Raw genomic sequence first — 21664 nt, 5'->3', positions numbered from 1 at the left:
TAAATTCACAACTATCAGAAATTGAATCTAAAAAACAAACTTAGCAGACACCCAGAAACCAAACAGAATCATAGATATAAAGATCATTTGGAGGGTTATCAGCTGGAAGAAGGAAGGGGGAGAATGGGGAAAAAGGTGCAGCAATTAAGAAGTACAAATTGGTAGGTACTGAATAGATAGGGTAATATTAAGAACATTATAGAAAATGGAGTAGCCAAAGACTTTACATGCATGACCCATGGACATGAACTAAGGGGGGGACTGCTGGAGGGAATGGGGGTTACTGGGTGCAAGGGGGAAAATGGGAAAAATTGGGACAACTGTAATAATGTAATCAATAAAATATTTAAAAAAATAAGATAATAAAGGGCTTCCTCATTTTTTTTTTAAGAAAAATAACTGTCAGACAATGTATCCCTATTGTTGGAAGCCACCCTGTCTGTGGTACTTTGCTATGGCAGCCCTGAAGAGCTAATACACCTTCTTCTCAAATACTGGGCTTCAATATGTGCACACTTTTTTTGAAAGCTTTTTTTCTGACATCCCCCGCCCTCTCCCAGCTGAATTAGTAGGAGATGCTCTGTTTCTCACATCTTTTGCATTTTAACCATTGATTTCTTTGCTTGTATCTCATTGTGATCTGTCTTGTCATCTCTTTATTACAGCTCCTGGCATAAATGTCTTAATACGTGTTATTGAACCAACGGGTTTTACCTTCGGTGACTTCAGCAGCATCTCTATGGAGAAATATTGGTCTCATAGGAATATGGTGACATTCATTTTATAGAGGGAAATCCAAAGATATAAAAAGCTGGAGGCAAAGTAACTTAATCAAGGTCACCCAGCCTGTCTCTGGCACAGCCAAGATCAACCTTCCACACTTGGCACTTCGTATCAAAGCATTTTGGAGACTTTCAGAACCTCCTTTTGCAGATGAAGAAACTGAGATTTATTTTGTGGGATGGAAGTGGCTTCTCACCTGCACAGAAGAATCCAGAAAAGAAAGGAGTCCATTCCTTTGCCTTTTTCTACAGCTATTAATAAAGTTAGGAAATTCTTTTTGAGAAATTTAAATGATGATTCAAAATTAGGCCTCCTTTTTTTTTTTTAAAGATTTTATTTATTTACTTTTTAGACAGAGGGGAAGGAAGGGAGAAAGAAGATGAGAATCAGCAATGTGTGGTTGCCTGTCACGCGCCCAACCAGGGACCTGGCCGCAACCCAGACATGTGCCCTGACCGGGAATCGAACTGGTGACCTTTTGGTTCACAGGCTGGCACTCAATCCACTAAGCTACACCAGCCAGGGCTAGACTTCTTTTTTAGTGTAAAATCTTTTCATCTCTTCCCAAGAAACCCGTAACAATGTTTAAACTTCACTTAGAATGCATGTGAGTATGCTTTGGTTCCAGCTCTCAATAGTTATAATTTAGTCACCAAATTTTCTACATAGCAGCAGAAAACTCACTTTAAAGAAGTAACTCGATTTTAAGAATCTTAAGCTCTAATTCAAGGTTCTATTGATAATCATCTGAATCACAGTTCTAGTGTTGTCTGTTAATACTAAAGATTCGTGGCTAGCCCTGGCTGGATACTAAGAATTTTCTGCTGTTGGTCTGTTGGCCTCGGGAAATTCACTGTGGACTTAGTTGAAAAACAAAATGGAAAAGAATGGAAGGATCACATTTGTGTCATTGCAAATCCTTTATAAACCATCAAGAGATTGCTAGATGGCCACAAAGAGATTTTGCCAAGGGTTTTATACAACTAAAATCAATGCATCCACTTTATCCGTTTTGAACATACCAGGGATGCAACTGGAGATGTCACTAAGAGTTAGAGCTGCTCGGAAACCTTTAAGGTGTCAATTGACCATATTTTTAGGTGCAGAAATGTTACATGGACAACACCACAGATTCACCAGTGATTTACTTTTTAAAATCTGCAACAAATGGACCCAGGAATCTACAAGGGAATAAAAAATACCATGAGAGCAAAGCTGAGTTGAAGCAGGGTAACTCAAAATCAATATTTTGCTTTTAAACTCTTAAGGAGAGACCCAGGAGGGCTGCACTCATTTTGTCCTTCTTACTTATTATCCTCAGAGGATGGGGTAAAAAGTGGCAGGCCTGCTCCTTACTTCAGCCAGGACATTCTTCACTGACAAGCCACTTGTTAGAATTCTTAGTTTCAGTTTCCTGTTGAGTAGCTTTTTAATAGCTCTGCTATCAGATGATGGTTAACAAAACCAAACTTACTTTCCATATTATAGAAGTGAGACTGCATTTTTGGGAACCAGGGAAAGAACAGTCAATGCCAAACCCGATGGAGGAATATTGATGCTATGCCTCTGCAATAAAGGGAGCTGACACACCTCCCACTGCATGCAGCTTGGCTGTCTTTTGCTATGAATTAGAATTCCTTGTTATTAAGTCAAACTCTTTTTAGTCCTTGTACATCGTCAGGTAAAAACTTTATTTTCATTACTTGGTTGGTGTCTTCAATAGTTGCAAAGAGTCAGTTGAGGAGTAGGTGGGAATTTTTCTTAAGGAGTAGCCTGGGAATAGGTCTTATTCCGAGTGGATGATATCATTTACATTCTCTTTAAAGAATTTACTTTTTTATTTAAAAAATATTTATTTTTTATCTTATATAGAAAGGAGAAGGGAAGGAGAAAGAGGGAGAGAAACGTCATTATATGAGAGAAACATGGATCTGTTGTCTCTTGCACGCCCCCAAACGAGGACCTGACCCACAAGCCGGGCATGTGCCCTGACCGGGAATTGAACTGGTGACCTTTTGGTTTGCAGTCCGGTGCTCAACTCACTGAACCACACCAGCCAGGACAGGAGTTTTCTTTGAAAACAAAACCAGAATTATGTTTGATGATTTCTGGTATTGGAATTATTTAGAAATTAAGGACACAGATCTTGGTTCATTGTAAAATGCCTTCCTAACACTTGCTCTGTAAACATTACTGGCTTGAACAATTTCCTTCATAAAAAAGACAGGAAGAGATGGACTTGGTGGCTCAAATTTTCCTTTTGTCATGAAAGACTGGGAGAAAGGTGGGGCAAAATGAGTAAAGGAGCGACTAAGCTCAATTCACTCATACACACAAATACTTCTTGGTGTAGTATTTAGGGTACACACAAGAAAACAGAAATCGCAGTGGTATGTTAACAGAGAATCTGATATGGGGGGCTTAGTTTCCTAGATTTCTAGGACTGAGAAACTGGAAAGCAGTTGTTAAGATAACCCAGAGATGGCGACTCCTGGAAGAAACCGTGACCTCTAGGTGGGGGGTGGGGGGGAGGGGGGGCAGGACAAAGAGATGAGGTTAGGGTTATTTGCACAGAGAAACGTGGAAGAAGCGCCTTGTAAGGTAGAAACTCAGATTTTTGTGGGCTGGGGCTGAGAGATTGGGCAGGGTGGGGGCAGGGAAGGAGGTGTTGCCTGGGTGGTGCCGGTGGTTCTGGAGGGACTTCTGGGAGCTGGGACCCTGGGGAGGAGTGCGGCTTAGAGCTGTGTGCGTGTCTCCGAGGGCCCTGATACGGGGCTGGTCTTGGGAGTGCTGCACACAACAATCTGGAGCTCGGAACCACCTGCCACAGCTGGAGAGAGATGCTAACAGAAACAGTGAGCAAACGGAAAGGAGCAAAGCCCCTTACTTCCACCAGCGCCGCCGTCCTGTCTCCCAATATCCCTCCACAGTGGCACAGCCTAACGAGGAGCTAGCGGGAAAAGGAGACAGGAGATGTGCAGCATCTCCAGGCTCAGCATCACAAAACACAGAACAGAGGAGCTGATTTGAAGCAAAGAGCCAATCACGTAATAACTGGCCACTTGATTCACTGCATCCAATCCCACAGGGTTAGGCTAAGGGTGCTGCAATGAAAAACTCCCTTTGAAAAACTCCAAGAGATGGAGACAGCCCGAAACAATGAAGGCCCACTCCTCAGCAATTCTGCATGCTCACTGCAGGATGGCTGGGCCTCTGCTCAGTCTCCTCTTAGCCCCCAGGACACAGGCTGATGCAGCAGCCACGGCCTGGAGCATTGGTTGTCACCATGGCAGAGGGAAGGAGAGCTCTGGTGAGGTGTGCACTGTCTCTTAAAGCTTCTGCACGTTTGTTCGGCCATAGTCATAGCTGATTCCAACTCTGGGGAGAGGGAGTGCCATCTTACTACCTGGGAGAAGAATCAGAAATATTTGGTTGATATCAGGGAAAATGGATATTTAGTAGGTAAATTACAATAAAATTTTTAGAAATACTTTATTTTTAGAAAGTGGTGAAGGGAGGGAGAAAGAGGGAGAGAAACATCGATGCATGGCTGTGCATGAGATGTATCAATTGGTTGCCTCTCATATGCCCCCCACTGGGGACTTGGCCCACAACCCAGGCATGTGCCCTGACTGGGAATCAAACCGGCAACCTTTGCTTTGCAGGCCAGTACTCAATGCACTGAGCCACACCAGCCAGGGCTCAATAAAAATTTTTGCGTAGTTGACTTTTAAGTTTGGAAAAGCACGTCAATTAGTACTGTACTTCCTTTTCCATCTAAGGATCATTTAAAAGTACATTTTCGGCTGTGACAGCAACTAAAACTTGCAGTATAACTTCACTGCAAATGACTGGTCTGTTCATAGATTTTCTCTTTCTTCCTGGTTCAATCTTGGAAGGTTATATGCTTGTAGAAATTTATCCATTTCTTCTAGATTGCTTGATTTGTTGGCATATGATTGTTTGTAGCATTCTTTAATGATTCTTCGCATTTCTCTGGCAGAGGTTCTAAGTTAATTTTCCATTTATTGGGCTCTCTTTTTCTCTTGATGAGTTTGGCTGAAGGTTTGTCAATTTTGTTTATCTATTCAAAGAAACAGGTCTAAGTTTCATGGATCTTTTCCATTGTTTTTTAAATTTTTATGTGTTCATTTCCACTCTGATCTTAATTATTTCCTTCCTTCTGTTTACTCTGGGTTTTCTTTGTTCTTCTTTTTGTAGTTTCTTTAGGTGTGAAGTTAGGTTGTTTATTTGAGATTTTCTTGTTTCTGGAGGTAGCCCTGTGTAGCTATGAACTTCTTTTGCAGTTCTAGCTGTGTTGTCAAACAAGTATTGTGGTGAAATGAACAGCCTCAGTATCAGAAAACTACTGAACTACAAAGTGTTAAACCATGACTTATTTTTTAAAGGATATTAAATTATATTGCTTTCACCAAGTGCAAAACTTTTTTCTTTTCTTTCTTTCTTAAAATTTTTTTTAAAAAAATAAACTTAAACCTGTTAGCACATTATTGGGACTATGAATTCAAATATATTTATTGGTTTGAGAGTGAGATGAAGCTAATTTGGAGAGAGCAAATCTAGAGGGAAACATAAACAAGCAAACAGCGCCCTGCACTGTGAATTCTCTGAGGGCAGGAAACACCCCTTTTATTCACTCCTCTATGTCCAGCCTCTTCCACAGTGTCTGATACTGTACAGAGTAGACATTTATTACTATTTGCTCGATGGAGACAATGTTGTAAGTGCTCTGAGCATCAAAGTTGCAAGGTGTGAAGTCCATAGAAGAGGCACCCAAAGCTAATCTCTGTGGTTAGGGAAGACTCCCAGAGGGAGTAGGAAGAGAAGGAGGTAACTAGGTAAAGCCACCTGGATCTCCTTACAAAGTGCATTGGAAGGAGGCGAGGTAGTTGTCGGGATGGGGGGGAATTGCAGAAAGAAAGGATGCATTAGGCTGTGGTCAATGCTACCCTTAGGATTTTGACTGCTTTCCGAGTTCACTAGCAATTTATATTTTACTGGGGAATAGTTTATTTCACCGAGAAACTAATTAATATTTACTATATTGCACTGGTATGATGTGCATATATTTCAATATAAAGAAGTGCTGAGTGAAATATAACAGAAACAGAATAGTCAAGTGGGAATTTGGAAAAGGGTAAAAACGTCTTACCAACTATGCGATCAAATTGTATATGTAAGGCATATATACAATTTAAAGCAACTAATGCATTTGTTTACATTTTAAATTATATAAGTGAATTCATTTTTATAAAAAATGTAAACAGTACAAACAGAACTAAAGTGTTTTACTCTGTATCAAAATCCCACATTGAAATTCCCTATCTTAATATAACCCTGTTATGAATTTGATTTCTCTCTCTAGGTTTTTTTGTAAGCATTTATATGCATATATATGGTAGAAAAATAGTTATATAGATTTTTTAAAAACATAAGTTGTGTGCCCTGGCTGGTGTGGCTAGGTTCGCTGGAGTGTTGTCCCATATGCCAAAAGGTGTGGGTACTATTCCCAGGTGAGGGGGGGTGCCAGAGGCAGCTAATCAATGTTTCTCTCTCTCTGCCTTCCCCTCTCTCTAAAAATCAATAAAGTCTGTATTTTTCCCCAACTTGTTTTTTCCCCCATTTAACATTAACTTAATTGAGATTTTCGTCTGAGTGATCTATATCTAATTTAATTTTTTAAATTGTGGAATGATTTTCCAAATATGGGCATGATACAATTTATTCCATTTTCCTACTGATAGCATCCTAGGTTGTTTCTAATTTTTAGCTATTACAGACAATGTCACGATGAACAAAATTCTGCCCTTGTGGAATTTATTCCAGTTGGAAAAGAGACAATGGACACAATGAAATGTAAAATACTGAGGATATTAGAAAATGAAAAATTGTCAGTAAAATAATTAACAAGGATATAAAATGTCAGATGTAGGGGGAGTAGTTATATTTTATGTGAAGAAAGGCTTTGTTGAGAAGATGATTTCTGTTATGATCTGAAGCAAGTGGAGAAGTGATATACTGGTGTGTAAGTGATAGACTATGTGTCTTTGCTACCCAATTGGGAATCCTCAGAATTTCTGAAATCTCCTTAGCACACTAGAATTATTTGTAAGAGGTAAGTAAGGGCCAATTTAAGCATCTTTAATACAACTCTTCTGTAATAAGCATGACCTTAATCTTTGCCACATTGTATTTTTTATGACTTTATAGTTTTTCACTTTCTGCCTTTAATTCCCTTTTATCAGCTTACCTTATGTATTTACTTATTTGCTAAATACTCTTCCCCAATTTGCTGAGTACAATGAGCTTTTAGATTCCCAATTGAGACTTTACATCAAGTGCTTTCATTTCATAGCTTTTTTACCTATAGAAGGCTCACCAAACTAACTGAATTATTTTTACTGGCAGCATATATAGACTACCCCTTCCTCTGGGAAAGTAAGTCCTGATGTATGGGGTCACAGACTTCACTGAGAATCTGAGGAAAGCTATGGATTATTTCTCTGAAAAAATACATATATTTTTGCCTCCCCCGCCCCCGCCCCCAAGATTTTGTATCTCATCAAGATTTTGCATCTGATAGCAGTGGCTCTGAGATACCCAGAAATCCAACCCTCAATCAGGGTCTAGGGACCTTATGTTAAAAAACAAAACAAAACAAAAATCTTTCAGAAACTTTAAAATCTATCTCTAGTACAGAAAGGACCTTTAGAGAACGTTGTAGCTGAGTCATGTAACATGACACCTTTGAAGGAGTTCCTTATTTTACAGGTGCTTCAGCATTAGGCCAGAGCCCATAATGAGGCCTGAGACTTAAAACAAAACAAAAAACCCAGCCTTCTCTAGCTCATTACCATGTTTACTCTTCTGACATTTAACTCATTGTGTTTTGTTACTAGGGTCCATGGGAGAAAGGTCTTTGTCTAGACTTATATTCAGGAAAAAATTTTGTACTTCTCTTAACAACAGATATATTTTATTTTATAGCTTCCACTGTAAATCTTATAATCCTGGTGGCCACTAAATGGCTTAGAGTCTATGTAGGGCTTCCTTGAATATGTGAATTGGTACCTTAGAAGGTCCCGTTTACCAAGCACTGTTGGATAAACATTGTGATGAATATTTCATGAGATTTTTCTCATTTATTCATCATAACAGGACTATGAAATAAGTGCTCTTTCCAAACTCCATTTTATAGAGGAGGAAACTGAGTCTTAAGTGGACTTTCTTAAAGTCACAGAAGAATAACAGAGCTGGAACACAGACCCAGTTTTGTGTGACAGCAAAATGCTCTTAACCACACTGAAACACTTCCCCCCCAAAGACCAGTTTTGTGGATACTAAACTCCCCACTTTCTTTGTCTTGCTATCCTAGCTTTATTCTCAGTTTTTAAGATTTGTTTTAAATTTATTTTATCTTGATGTATTTTGTACCATCTTGTAAGTTGCCTTAAATTCTTTTTGGAAAAGGGAGAATATAAATCATTTGAGTGTGTATTTCTGGTACTGAGTAGGCTTAGATAAAAACTGACAGCCCCACCACTGTCCCTTTCCTAAGTAATTTTTCCTAGCTTCAGAGTACTGTTAACACTTACATGTTTCCAAAATCTTATCTAATTAAGACATTGAATATTTTATTTTGTTGGAAAAATTTCAGGGCCCAGTGTTTTCTTTCTTTTTTCTAAATGTAATTTTTTGCCCCTACTCTTCCTTTTAAGCCCTCAGACATTCTCTGTCAATTAGCAGAAGTTTTTCTGAGGTATTGAATCTTTTTCTTTTTTTTTTTTTTTTTTTAACAGAAAGATGGTCCTGTAGAAGGGCAATAGGTTGGAATTCAAAGTACTGGCTGCTTGGCCAAATTTCTTGGAAGTTCACAGATCTGTAGGGTGTATTTGCATTGAATTGCTTAATTTCTCAGGGCCCCAGCTTTGACGTCTAGAAAGCAATAGTAATGACATTCACTCCAGTTTTCTCACGGGGAAGCAGTAGTTGAAGATCAATGGGACTTTAGGCAGGCAGGAAGGGGTGATGGGCACCCGGGGCGTGGGGCTCGGTGCTGTCCCTGGGAGATCAAAGAGCTAGGCTATCTCCTCAAGCCTCTTCTTCCTCTGTTATTGCTCAAACCTGGATAGAGGCCATGGGTAGGGGGAGAAGGGACCATGGTGGAGGTAGGAGCGGGCAAGACAGTAGTTAATAAGTGTTTTCAAAGAGAAAGGATGTTGGGAAATGAAGAGCATATCAATGTGGTACCCTCTTGGCCATAGTCAGGAAGAATCTGAATTTGTTTATCTCCCTAAGAATGGTAAGAATTCCTTCTGAATGTATTTTTCTCCATGTTTCCCAAGAGCATAGAACTGATTCCTGCCCTTCTCCTAGTCTCCTCTTTTCTCTCTGCACCATGATATCCTCCACACTGGATGATGCTTATTTTTTTTTTTTTCTGTAGAACTTTCAACTTTTATCCCAAATCCACTCTGCAGATGTTCCCTGCAGCCTTCACTTGCTCTATCAACCTGCTCAAAGGATCTCATTGCATGTTTACATTTGCTACTGTCACTTTTCCCTTTTCCATCATTTGTGGCCTCTCCGGGCATTCCCCCCTGCCCTGCCCCCCTTGAGAGAGCTCGATCAGTTCCCTCTGTCTGTTCCTGCAGAAAACCTCCTCCTGGTCTTGTTTTGAACAGAAAGGCACAGCTTCTTAGCAAAACTTTACTTTGGGAAACACACATAATGAAGGCAAGTGAACATCTCTCTTTTCTTGCCTGGTTGTGAAGCTCAGAAGTAACTGCACAGCCCCCTTTTCTGGTCATCTTGCTGCCATCGGCTCCCGCCAACCCAGAACTTTTATCTTATTCAGGTCTCACACTAAACAGCAGTGCACCCTCTCTTGATGGCAGCTTCTTCAGCCAGGACCATGACATGAGTTTGATCCACATTACTTTGGTTTCTTTTCAATGACTTCAGTCCTGTTGCCCCTGGGAATCATCATTTACAGAGCGATCGGGGTTAGCGTCTTCTCCCTCATGGCGGTCACACTCCTCGTCCCATCCCTGTACTTAGTTTGCCAGTTTCTCTTCTCTACATGGTGAGGGGACTGTCCCAGCTCCCCTTCCACCTGCAGCTCTGCCGAGTGAGGCTGCTTCACGCGACTTCGAGAAGCAGATCAAGTAGAGGTTGTAGTAGAGATAGGAGAAGGCAGTGTGTGCAAGGAGGGCCCCAGACAAGTGCTCCCATTAGGGACTATGACTTCACAGGAGGCAATGAAAATATTAGCTGAGGACTTGAGTGGCCAGGGACAGGGTTTCTCAGAAAGTACATCTAGAGCATACAGGGGAGGCTAAGACGTGTATTAGCAGAAAAGGATAATACTGGCCAAAGCAGCCTGAAGTTCTAGGGGTTGAGTGCAGGATGATTTGGGGAGACAAGAAAAAGGCTAGAGAGGAGGTGGTTGATATGCCTGAGGATCGAGATTGGGTCCACATTATGGGCCCATTAATTACTTGTATATTGACCTTGTCCCAATAGTATTCTTAGACTATGGCTCCTTGCTTGGGGTTCTCCGAGGCCAAATCTCAATGCCCTGCCATATCTCCTGGGCATTCATGTCTACATATGTAAGTCTGTTCACTGCAAACACCGACAGCTTTCTGCCAATGGGCATTTTTTTTCCCCTCTTGGTCATTTGAGCATAGAGGAGAAAGGACTGCTGCAGAATGGAAGTGGCAACAGGGAGCCAGGATAAATGTATTATCTCCCGTCATTCATTGCTGTGCACAAATACATTCACCTAGCAAATATTTAATGCAGGAGACAGAAGCGGTGTAGTAGACTGATCGACAGTTTCTCCAAGCAGCATTATCCTCTGAAGCTGCCTGTGCAGAGGGCAGTAAACAATTGGAAGTCAGGTTGCTCAAAGGACAAGGAGAGGGACTGAGGTAGGGACTCAAATGAAACTGGGTTACACAAAAGTCAGGGCATAAGGATTGTTGCAGAAGCCAGAGAGGAAAGGGTCTGAGGTGGTTCCTGTGTTTCTCTATGGGCTGCGTAGGAGAGGTGGGTACCCACAAACTTTCAAATGGGTCTAATTTAAGGAGTTATGGTCAAGTCAGATAGGAAGTTCCAGCATTGCTGAGAAAGGAGAATGGTCTGTGAAGATGCTTAGTTGGTGTGTTGGTTGTAGGTGATGGTTTTGGAGGGTTGTGAGGGATCTGGCCATGTGCGATTAGTTCCTGGAGAGGGACTTGGCATTAGGAGAACTTGAGTTATCATGGATGTTTGCACACGGTTGAAGGTGAGACACATTTTGGAGTTATTAGGCCTTCCAGTTTCAGACAACCTCAGGAGACATCCCTGGTGGTTTGAGTGGCCCAAAGAGGATGTCAAGGTTCCGGGGTCCAGTGAGAACTCCGGTCAGCAGGCTCTAAGTCATAAGGATTGTCCCTGGTCCTGGGTGATTAGGGCACGTGAGTTGTGGTCTGGAGTGTGTGAGAGCCTGACCAAAGAGGTGGTTAGGCTGTGGGCTCTGTATTGGTTGGTTTGAATTTGAAACTTGCTTATGGGCAAGTTGTTAACTGTGTCTTGTAACTGGTTAACCCAGTGTAGCCCTGGCCTCCCTCCCACGGGGGTCAGCAAAGCCCTAGGTGTCAAAGCATCGGAATATAGGAAATAAAAGACATGGTAAAAATAGACTCTCACTTCACTTCTCCCATATCTGTGTTTTAACCTCCTCCCCATAAACTGTTCAAATTTGAATCCTTGTCTCAGGCTCTGCTTCTGGGATAATCCAAACTAATTCATGCAGATATGGTGACTCTTTTAATAACCCGGATTTATAGTGGTTAAACTAATTTTAGTGAGAATGCAAAGAAAGGGGTCCTTTAGAATGTACACAATTTCTCTTGGAGTCATGTTAATTGAATGGGAAAAAATACATATATATTTTTCCCAAAATGAATTTAAGCTCATGTGAAATTTAATCCCAATCATTATTATCAGCTGCTTGATTGGTATGTGGGAGTCAGCTTTTACCACCCCATGAGAACCGAATGCTAAATATTCAGAAAATTAGTGAGCTGTTTGTTAAAATGTGGGTAGCTTGATATTGATCATGATGGCAGTTTTTACACCACACAAATTGGCAAATGCTACAAATTGGGGCTCCTTCCCCAAGAGAGGCGCTTTACCAGCACACCGCTGCTGTGATGGGACGTCCACAAATAAAAGAATACAGTGTCATAGAGTTTTCATGTTGGGGCAGCAATTGGGAATCATCTAATCTGGCCTCTTACATTCAAATACAGGAAACAAGACTCAGAGAGAGTGAGGGAGGAAGTGGGCCAGGATGGGAGTTGCTAGTAATGCAGACTGACACAGTTTCTTGATAAAGTTTCTCACAAATTTCATAGCTGGGCTGGAATTTTGTAATCTTTATGCATATGAATAGACTGGCATTTTTTCTATTTCCAGAATATATTTAAAAAAGAGTGTGTGTGTTGAGGAGGGAAGGAGAGGTGGGGGAGAGTAAGAGAGAGACAGACAGACAGACAGACAGCAGGAGAGCCTTCCATAGTATTCCAGACTGACAGTTCAATTTAATGAAAGCTGGGAAAAAAAAAACATTACATTTTGTTAAAAGCTGGAAAAAATAAAGTTTTCCAAACATTCATTGACACTGTAAATATGGAAAGTCTGTTTTTGAACAGCAGTTAAGTAGATGCCAAGGGAGAACATTGTGACAAAATCTCAACCAAATATTGATATGAACATATTTTTGTTTGTGTGAAAATATGCTGCCTCCATATGGGAAAGGAAACTGTAAAGAGAGAAATACAAACAACACATTGAAGACATGTCGAGTGGGGAAGCTGTTCATCTGCCAGAGCAAACCACCCCTCTTCATTCTGTGAATTCTCCTGGAGAGGTTGTCGTGAAATTTACTTACACAAATGGGAAGCCAAATTTCTTCCATTCAAAGAAAATGACAGATTTTAAGGGCTGCTATATGGAAAGGTTGAAAGCGCTTACAATCTGGTTATGCTCTGAGCAGGTATTTTGATTGAATCATTGGCTTCTTTAAACCCCAGAGACAAGGCTAAGTTATTTCACTTTTAGGAAATTGTGTGTATTCATGTATTAACCTATAGAAATTTATATTTGGTATCATTATTCTTGTTCCCAAGAGTTTGACATGTTTTGAACTCAGTGGCGCCAATAGGGAATTCAATACACAGTTTTAGACATTTCAAGTCAGATTCCAGATTAAGAAAAATTAGGGTATTATCCTAGCAGCCTTCTTTTCCCCCCAAATATGAAACATATTATTGAGAATAATTAGAAGAGATCAAATCAGAAATAAAAAATAAAATGGCCCCCAAACATATTACTAAACATATTCTAAACTTGAGAAGTATATCAGACAAATCCTAACTGAGGAACATTCTACAGAGACCTGATGAATAATCCCCAAAGGTCATCAAAGACAAGGGAAAGCTGAGAAACTGTTACAACCGAGAGAAGTATAAGGAGACAAGAAAACTAATTGTATATGAGGCGACATGGATTCAATTCTGGAACAGAACAAAAGATATTAGGGAAGAAAATGAGAAAATTTCAGTAAAATATGGACTTCAGTTAATAATAACATACCAATGTTGATTTATTAATTATAATATCTGTACCTTACTAATGTAGGATGTTAATATTAGGGAAAACTTAGTGCAGGATGTACAGGAATTCTCTGTTATATCTTTGTCATAATTCTGCAAGTCTAAAAGTCTTCTAAAATTTTTAAATTTATTTCAAAATTAAATAAAAAACACTTTGGGGGAAAACAATGGTTAGGTTTAGCTTTTTTCTTTTACTCACTGTTTGCATACAGTCTCACACATTGCTCTCAGGAGAAGCAGCCAGGCGCTTGATGCAGGGAAAGGGAGGTACAAGAGGAGGTAAGGATTTCAAGGCAAAATCATCAAGGACAGTTGAGGGCTTTGCTGGTGACAGTATATAGGGTGTGGAAGATGAAATCTGGCTCTAACATTACTGAGTATCCCACCCGGTAGACCCCTCAAGTTCGGGAATCCTTTCATTCTTATTCTACAATGGAACGGTTATGTCTGTGGCAGAGAACGGGGAAAGAAGAAATCAAGCTTGCAAAGTTCAAATTTCTGTGAATAGGACAGTAAAAAAGAAGCCAACGGATAATTAAGATAGCTTTTTATGCCTATATTTATTTCCTGTGTATATCTGTTTTTGTGATAGTCGGTTACCAAGGATGGTTACCATTACTTTCTTCCCTGCTTGTATGTATGTGCTGGTGGAATCTAATTTCTCTCCCCTTGAATCTGAGTGACCTGCATCACCAATGAAATGAGAAGGAACTGTTATTATGGAACTCCTGAAACTAAGGCATGAAAACTTACGGCTTCTTCCTGGGCCTCTTGGAATGCTTGGTCATGGGACATGTCCTCTCAGGACTGTCCTTGGAGACTAGCCACCATGCTATAGAAAAGCTACATATAGGTTCTGTGGTTGATGGGCCCACCTGAACTTCCAGCCAGTGTTAACTGCCAGCTCTGTGAGTGAGCCATATCTGATGTTCAGACCAGTTAAACCATCATATGACTCCAGTGCCAGCCACCATCTGACTATAGCTGTATGGGATACCCCAAGCAGTAACAGCCCAAATGAGCTCAGTCCAACCACGGAACTGTGAGAGAAATAATAAATCATTGTTTTAAATCGCTAAGTTTTGGGGTGGCTCATTAAACAGATAACTGGAATTCTGTCAAAGAAGCAACCTATTGAGGACTTCTGGTCAAAATGGAGGCATAGCTAGACATGCTTCACCTCCTCACGCAGCTACAAAAAGAATTACAACTAATTCTCAAAAACAAATAACACCCAGAACTGTCAGAAAATTGAATTGTATGGAAGCCCAACAACCAAAGATTTAAAGAAGCCACAATAATCCACAGGGGTAGGATGGGCAGAGATGCAGAGATGAAGTGGAGAGGTGAGGAGACAAGGTGCGGTGCAGAGAGGTAGCCGTGGTGGTGGAATGGGCATGGGCGGCCCCACATTCATGTGGTGGATAAAAATCAGGAGGGATACCTTGGGAGTGAGGGGTACCTTGGAAGCAAGTGATCCTTGTCCCAGGCCAGACCTCACAGCCCAGGGTTCCAGCGCCAGGAAGATAAATCCCCATAACTTCTTTGTTTCCAGCATTTTGGTACATTAAGTACCTACTGCATAGTAAGAGAAGCAGTTTAGCACCATCATGAAACCCTTGGGGTTTGGAGTCAGACAGACTGGGCTTTGTAACCCATGCCCACGGCCAACTGAGTATGTAACTTTCGATAAATTAACATGAGAACTAAATGAGATAATGTTGGTAGCGCGTCTGGTATACAGTGTGAGCTCCAAGGGTTGAAGCTGTGATGATGCTAATGTTGGTTCTGCTCCATCGCCTCTCATCCTTGTTCCAGTCCATAACCCTGATCTTGTAGGTAGAAACTGGCATGCTTGTGTCAATAGAGGTTTTCCGTCTCATTTTCCTTTTATTATGGAAAAATTTAAATACAGTCAATTCAACATTTTTAGTGTGCATTTTTGAGTTTTGCTGGATGCATGTAGCTGTGTAACCATGACAAGACATATAACATTTCCGTCATTCCCCAAAGTCTCATCTACTCCTTTATGTCAACTCTCATCCCAACATCCAGGCCTTGGCAACCACTGGTTTATTTTCTTTCCCTATCATTTTGTCTTTTCTAGAATGTTACATAAATGAAATCACATAGCAGGTACTCGTTGGAGTCTGGTTTCTTTCACTTAACATATGGCATTTGAGATTCATCGCAAATAGAGTTTTAGTTACTTTTACAAATATATACATTTCCCCCTCTCTACTGTGTCCTGCTGATGGTGACAGGTGAACCAATTACGGGTGTGAAATCTCAAGAGACGCTTACGCTCAGAGACTATTCCATTTTTGGTTCACTGAAGTGCCAGCAAAAGCCAACCCAAACTAAACTGAAACAAAACTTCAAAACTCTGTACTAACAGTTTCAACAAATTTAGAATAACATACCTTGAAAAGCAATATTCCCCCTTTTATGTTATGCACTATTTTAAAAAAAGAAAAGAAAAAAACCCCTCACTATTTTTACCCTCCCCTCAACCCGCAATTTACTCCTTAATTTTACAGGAATCCTTTCTTTAGTGACACACACATCTTCAGTGTCTCATTTTGACTTTAACATCCTTGGATGCAATTTTGAGCCATTTCTACTTTCTGTATTTAGCCATAATGTGATTTATACATCCATGCTGACTCCATACATACCAGCTGGCAATGGATTGAAATGAAACCTGCTGAGGTGAATCCGTTGACAGTTGGGACTCTGGAAGATCAGTGGGCTTAGAGAAAATGGATCATGGTCTTTTCCTTGCTTTTTCCCTTTTTAACTGTTAGAGACGCCAAAATCTTGGCTTCTCAGCACTTACTGCCAAGTAAACAAGGAGGTAGAGCAGAAAAGGACATATGAGATTGTGTTTTCTTTCCCTTGAATTGAAGTGGGCAATAGGAAGGAAAGGTCAGAGATAATTAAAAGGGAATGAATATAGCAAAGTTGGGGGGAATGAAAGCTATTAAACCTTTTTATTGATTTACTGTAATGATTTCTCTGATCCACAATTCTAAACTTCAAATGTATTGTCATTTCTAAGTCTTAAGTTGTCACTTTGATGCTTTTCTAAAACAGAAACTGTAGTTGTTTCCCACTATTCATTATGATGGTAATGCAGTAGCCCAGTGGTAGGACTGCTCATTGAATGAATAATTGTGGGTGCCCATTAGGTATTGTTCTAGATGTAGAAAATTCAATGGTAGTCAAAACAGCCAGATCTGTCCTCATGGGATGTACAAGCTAGTGGGATTTTGTGAATATCTTATAAACTCATGGTAACTTTCCAAGACCCTAAAGGTGCCATGATGTCAGTGTACAATATAAACATTCTCCAAAATATGACTCAGTTTTTTAGAATTAAATTTATTGGGGTAACATGGTTAATAACGTTATATAAGTTTCAAATAAACAATCATATAATACATCATCCATATAGTGCATTGTGTGCTCACCACCCAAAGTCCGATCTCCTTCCATCACCATGTCTTAGACCCCTTTTACCTTCTTCTTTCTCCCTCTGCCTTCCTTCCCCTCAGGCAACCACCATACTGTTATCTGTATCTATCAGTTTCTTCTGCTTGTTTGCTTGTTTGTTGCTTTCTGTTTTATATCACATATGTGAGTAAAATCATATGGTTTTTGTCCTTTTCCCTCTTATTTATTTTGCTTAGGATGATATTCTCAAGATTTATACATGTTGTCACAAATGGCAATATTTTATCTTTTTGATGGTTAAGTAATATTCCATTGTATATATGTACCATATCTTCTTTATCTAGTCATCCATTGAAGGACAAAAGTTTTTTCTGTGTCTTGGTTACTGTGAAGAATGCAGCAATGAACATATATCTTCATGAATAAATGTTTTCAAATTTTTTCAGTAGACACCCAGAAGAGGGATTGTTGGATCACATGGTAGTTCTAGCCTTAATTTTTGAAGGAACCTCCATACTGTTTTCCACAGTGGCTGTGCCACTTTTAAAATCCCACCCGTAGTGAATGAGGGTTTCTTTTTCTCTACATTCCCTTAGACACTTGCTACTTCTTTTGTTATCAATAATAGCCATTCCTAGAGGTGTGAGGTGATGTCTTTTTGTGGTTTTTGATTTGCATTTCTCTTATAGATAATGAAGCTGATAATCTTTTCATATATCTGTCAGCCATTTGTATGTATTCTTGGGAAAAGTGTCTGTTCAGGATTATACTCAATTTGATAGGAGGAGAAAAATATATGAAGTGTTGCATCTGGATTGAAAAATGAAAGAAGAAAACTTCATAGATTTTGATGCTTTGATATATTTTATTATTACTTTTGCAGTCTATGTTTTATTTTATTTTCAGCTTTACTGAGGTATAATTGACAAATAAAATTATAAGATGTTTAAAGTGTACAACATGATTTGATATAAGTATACATTGTGAAAGTGTTCCACCCTTTGAGTTAATTAACACATCTATCACCTCATATATTTACTTTATTTTTTTTGTCTGTGAGAATATTTAAGTTTCACTCCTTTAGAAAATTTCAATTATATAGTGTTAGGAGCTCTAGGCACCATGTTATACATTAGATCCTCAGGTCTAATTTATCATATGACTGAGAGTCTGTATCTTTTTACGAACTTCTTTTTATTTTTCCCAACCCCCATTCTCTGGCAACCATTTTCCTACTCTCTGTTTCTATGAGTCAGACTTATTTATTTATTTATTTTTAAAAAGATTTCACTTGTAGTGCCCTGGCTGGTGTGGCTTTGTGGGTTGAGCACCGGCTTGCAAACTGAAAGGTTGCTGGTTCGATTCCCTGTTGGGGCGTATGCCTGGGTTGCACTTGTGCGAGATGTAACCAATCGACGTTTCACTCCCTCTCTTTCTCCCTCCCTTCCCCTCTTTCTAAAAAATAAATTAAGTCTTAAAAAAAAGATTTTGCCTATAAGTGATGCCACGTGGTATTTGTCTTTCTCTGGCTTCTTTCACTTAGCATAATACCATTAGGTTTATTCGTGTTGTTCCAAATAAAATGATTTCTTATTTTTAAAAGGCTAAATACTATTTCTTTTGTGTGTGTATATTACATTTTTTTTAACCGTTCATTTATTGATGGATGCAAGTTGCTTCTATTTCTTGGCTCTTGTGGACAATGCTGCAATGAACATTGTACAGATAGCTCTTTGAGATACTGATTTTGTTTCCATTGGATATATCCATAGAAACGGAATTGCTTAATCATAGGATGGTTCTATTTTTAATCTCTTGAGGAACCTCCATACTTTTCCAAAGTGGCTATTCCAATTTATATTCCAACAACAGCATAAAAGGCTTGGTTCTTCTTTATATCTTTGCCAGCAATTGTTATCTCTTGTCTTTTTGATAATAGACATTTTAATCGGTGTAAAGTGATATCTCAACATGGTTTTGATTTACATTTCCCTGATGATTAGGGATGCCGAGCACCTTTTTATATACCTCTTGACCATTCTTTTGGAAAAATGTCTGTTTAGGTCCCTTGCCCATTTTCTAGTTATGTTATTTGGAGTTTTTTTAAATTCTGTATTTTATTACTGAAATACATTCTCCTACTTATTTCACCCCACCCACAATAAAAACCTCACCCAGATCCCCTGTTCCTTCCCCCCATCCCTTGGTGATCCTGCACAAGTGCTCTAGAATTCACTTCCCACTGGACATTTTGGAGTGTGTGTCTACTGGGTAGCCAAGTGTAAACCACCGGGGGGCCCTTGTGGAGAAAAATGGAAGGGGTGTGAGGGAGCCCCAGGAGGAGCTTACTCAAGGGCCTTGACCACTTTCTCATAGGCCAGCTCGATCTCCTCATCACCTGGACAGGGGGAGGTGAACGCTTCCCTCACATAGGCCTTGTGCAAGTACCGATGCGCCCCTGGAACACCTCAGGGATGGAGAATCCACAGTACTTCTTACACACCACCTGTACCTTGTGGAGCTTTGGCAACAGGTTGCAGTCAGCCAGAATGAGCTCATTTCCATCCAGAAACTTCCTCTGAGAGATGCCCTCATCCTCAGCCCTTGTCTCATTCACTTCTTCTGGGAGGGAGGTGTCAAGTGTCTAAAACTTTCAGGGCTTTCAGGAGCCCCTTCTCCAGATTATCACTGAGTGCTGGGTTTGAATTCTTGATGCAGGCAGAAAGTTTGGCAACTGTGTCCAGGCCACCTGTGTTTGATTCAGGGTTCAGAGCTGCCAGCTTGGAGTACCTGGCAGGGCACAGCTCTGCCTCCAGACATTCCTCGATCTTGTTGGTGTCTATGGGCACTTCAAAGCCATACAAGGGAAAAGGGAGCTGTCTTCCTGGGCACAGCTTCTGCACTGTCTTGGTTTGGATCTTGGTGTCAATGATGGTGACGTTTAAAGTGATTCCCTTGAGCTAGAGCACCATGAATAGTCTCTGGGAGAAGGGACAGTTCCCAGTCTTCTCTCTCACTGCCAGCTGTCATGAACAATTAAACCTGCGGTTGTTCTTCAGCCATGGTTGCAATGGGGACCAGTGGAGGGTTTTTTTTTGTTTTTGTTTTTTCTTTTCCTTCCTTCTTTCCTTTCTTTCTTTCTTTCTTTCTTTCTTTCTTTCTTTCTTTCTTTCTTTCTTTCTTTCTCTCTCTCTCTCTCTCTCTCTCTCTCTCTCTCTCTCTCTCTGCCATTGACTTATGTGAGTGTTGTATATTTTGGATATTAACCCCTTATTGGACATGTGGTTTGTAACTATATTTTCTCCTATTCCATAGGCTTTCTTTTTATTTTGTTGATGGTTTCCTTTGCTGTGCTGAAGGTTTTTACTTTGATGTAGTCCCAGTTGCCTATTGTTGCTTTTGGCATCAAATCCAAAAAAGTTGCGACCAATGTGAAGACCAATGTCAAGGAGCTTTTTTCCTATGTTTTCTTTTAGGATTCTTATGGTTTTGGGTCTTACCCTTAAGTCTTTAATCCATTTTGAGTTGATTTTTGTGTATGGTATAAGATAGGTGTCCAGTTTCATTCTTTTGTGTGGGGGTATTCAGTTTTCCCAACACCATTTATTGAAGAGGCTTTCCTTTTTTCTCATTGTATATTCTCCCTTCTTATAAATCAATTGAATATATTTGCATGGACTTATTTCTGGGCTTTCTATGTTGTTCCATTGATCTGTATGCCTGTATGTCAACGGCATACGTTTTTACTACCAGCGCTTTGTAATATAGTTTGAAATCAGGAAGTGTGATGCTTCCAGCTTTGTTATTATTTTTCAGTATTGTTTTGGCTATTTGGGGCTTTTGTGATTTCATATAAATTTTATAATTTTTTCTACTTCTGTTAAAAATGACATTGGAACTTTCCATTGAATCTGTAGATTGTTTCAGGAAGTATGGATATTTTAACAATATTAATTCTCCCAATTCATGAACATGGAGTTAACTTTCCATTTAATTGTGTCTTCTTCAATTTCTTTCATCAATGTCTAAAACTTCAAAATTGCCCATTAAAGAACTGGTGTGGCTCAAGGGGTTGGGTGTCCTGCAAACTGAAAGATCATTGGTTTGACTCCCGGGCATGGCACATGCCTGGGTTTCAGGCAGATCCCCAGTGGGGGGCATGCAAGAGGCAGCTGATAATGTTTCTCTCACACATCGATGCTTCTCTCCCTCTCTTTCTTCCTCCCTTCCTCTCTCTAAAAATAAATAAATAAATAACATCTTTTCTTAAAAAAAGAGAAATTCCTGGATGTACAGAAGATGTAAAACCTATTTTATGTCACTGTATCTCATTCTTTTCTTATAGTGGCTTATTCCCAAAAAGATTTGTGGTGAGTCATGAATACAAGAATGTACAACAAGATAAGCACACACACAACAACAACAAAGCAAGATAAAGGTGGTTTCTCAATAGCACTAATGGAGAATCAGAGTAAGTAAACTAAAATATTGGAGTAAAGTTAAAGCAAAGTAAGATTTACAAAGTTAGAATCCCAAAGGCATATCATAAAAATTGTATTTTATACAGATGCATGGTCACATGTTTAGATTTTCTATGATTAATAATAGGGTACAAGATTTGTCGTATGATTTACAACACAAGTACTGTAAAAGCAGAAGAGCTGTTTGGAAGAAGCAAAATTGTTCTGAGACTTAGGAGAAATTTCACCCACGAGTTCCTTAAGAAAAATAATAAAGTT

The 21664-nt window shown here is 39.8% G+C and overlaps 1 pseudogene; it reads right to left on the bottom strand.

The window, feature by feature from the left end:
• Positions 1 to 19270: 19270 nt before the first annotated feature.
• Positions 19271 to 19988, bottom strand: LOC129088036 (chloride intracellular channel protein 1-like; annotated as a pseudogene).
• Between the last annotated feature and the right edge of the window lie 1676 nt (positions 19989 to 21664).

Source organism: Pteronotus mesoamericanus, unplaced genomic scaffold, assembly GCF_021234165.1.
Source record: "Pteronotus mesoamericanus isolate MK-2021 breed Mesoamerican mustached bat unplaced genomic scaffold, CSHL_Meso_final scaffold_54, whole genome shotgun sequence".
Classification (NCBI taxonomy): Eukaryota; Metazoa; Chordata; class Mammalia; order Chiroptera; family Mormoopidae; genus Pteronotus; species Pteronotus mesoamericanus.
This window is presented reverse-complemented; position numbering and strand designations above follow the sequence as displayed.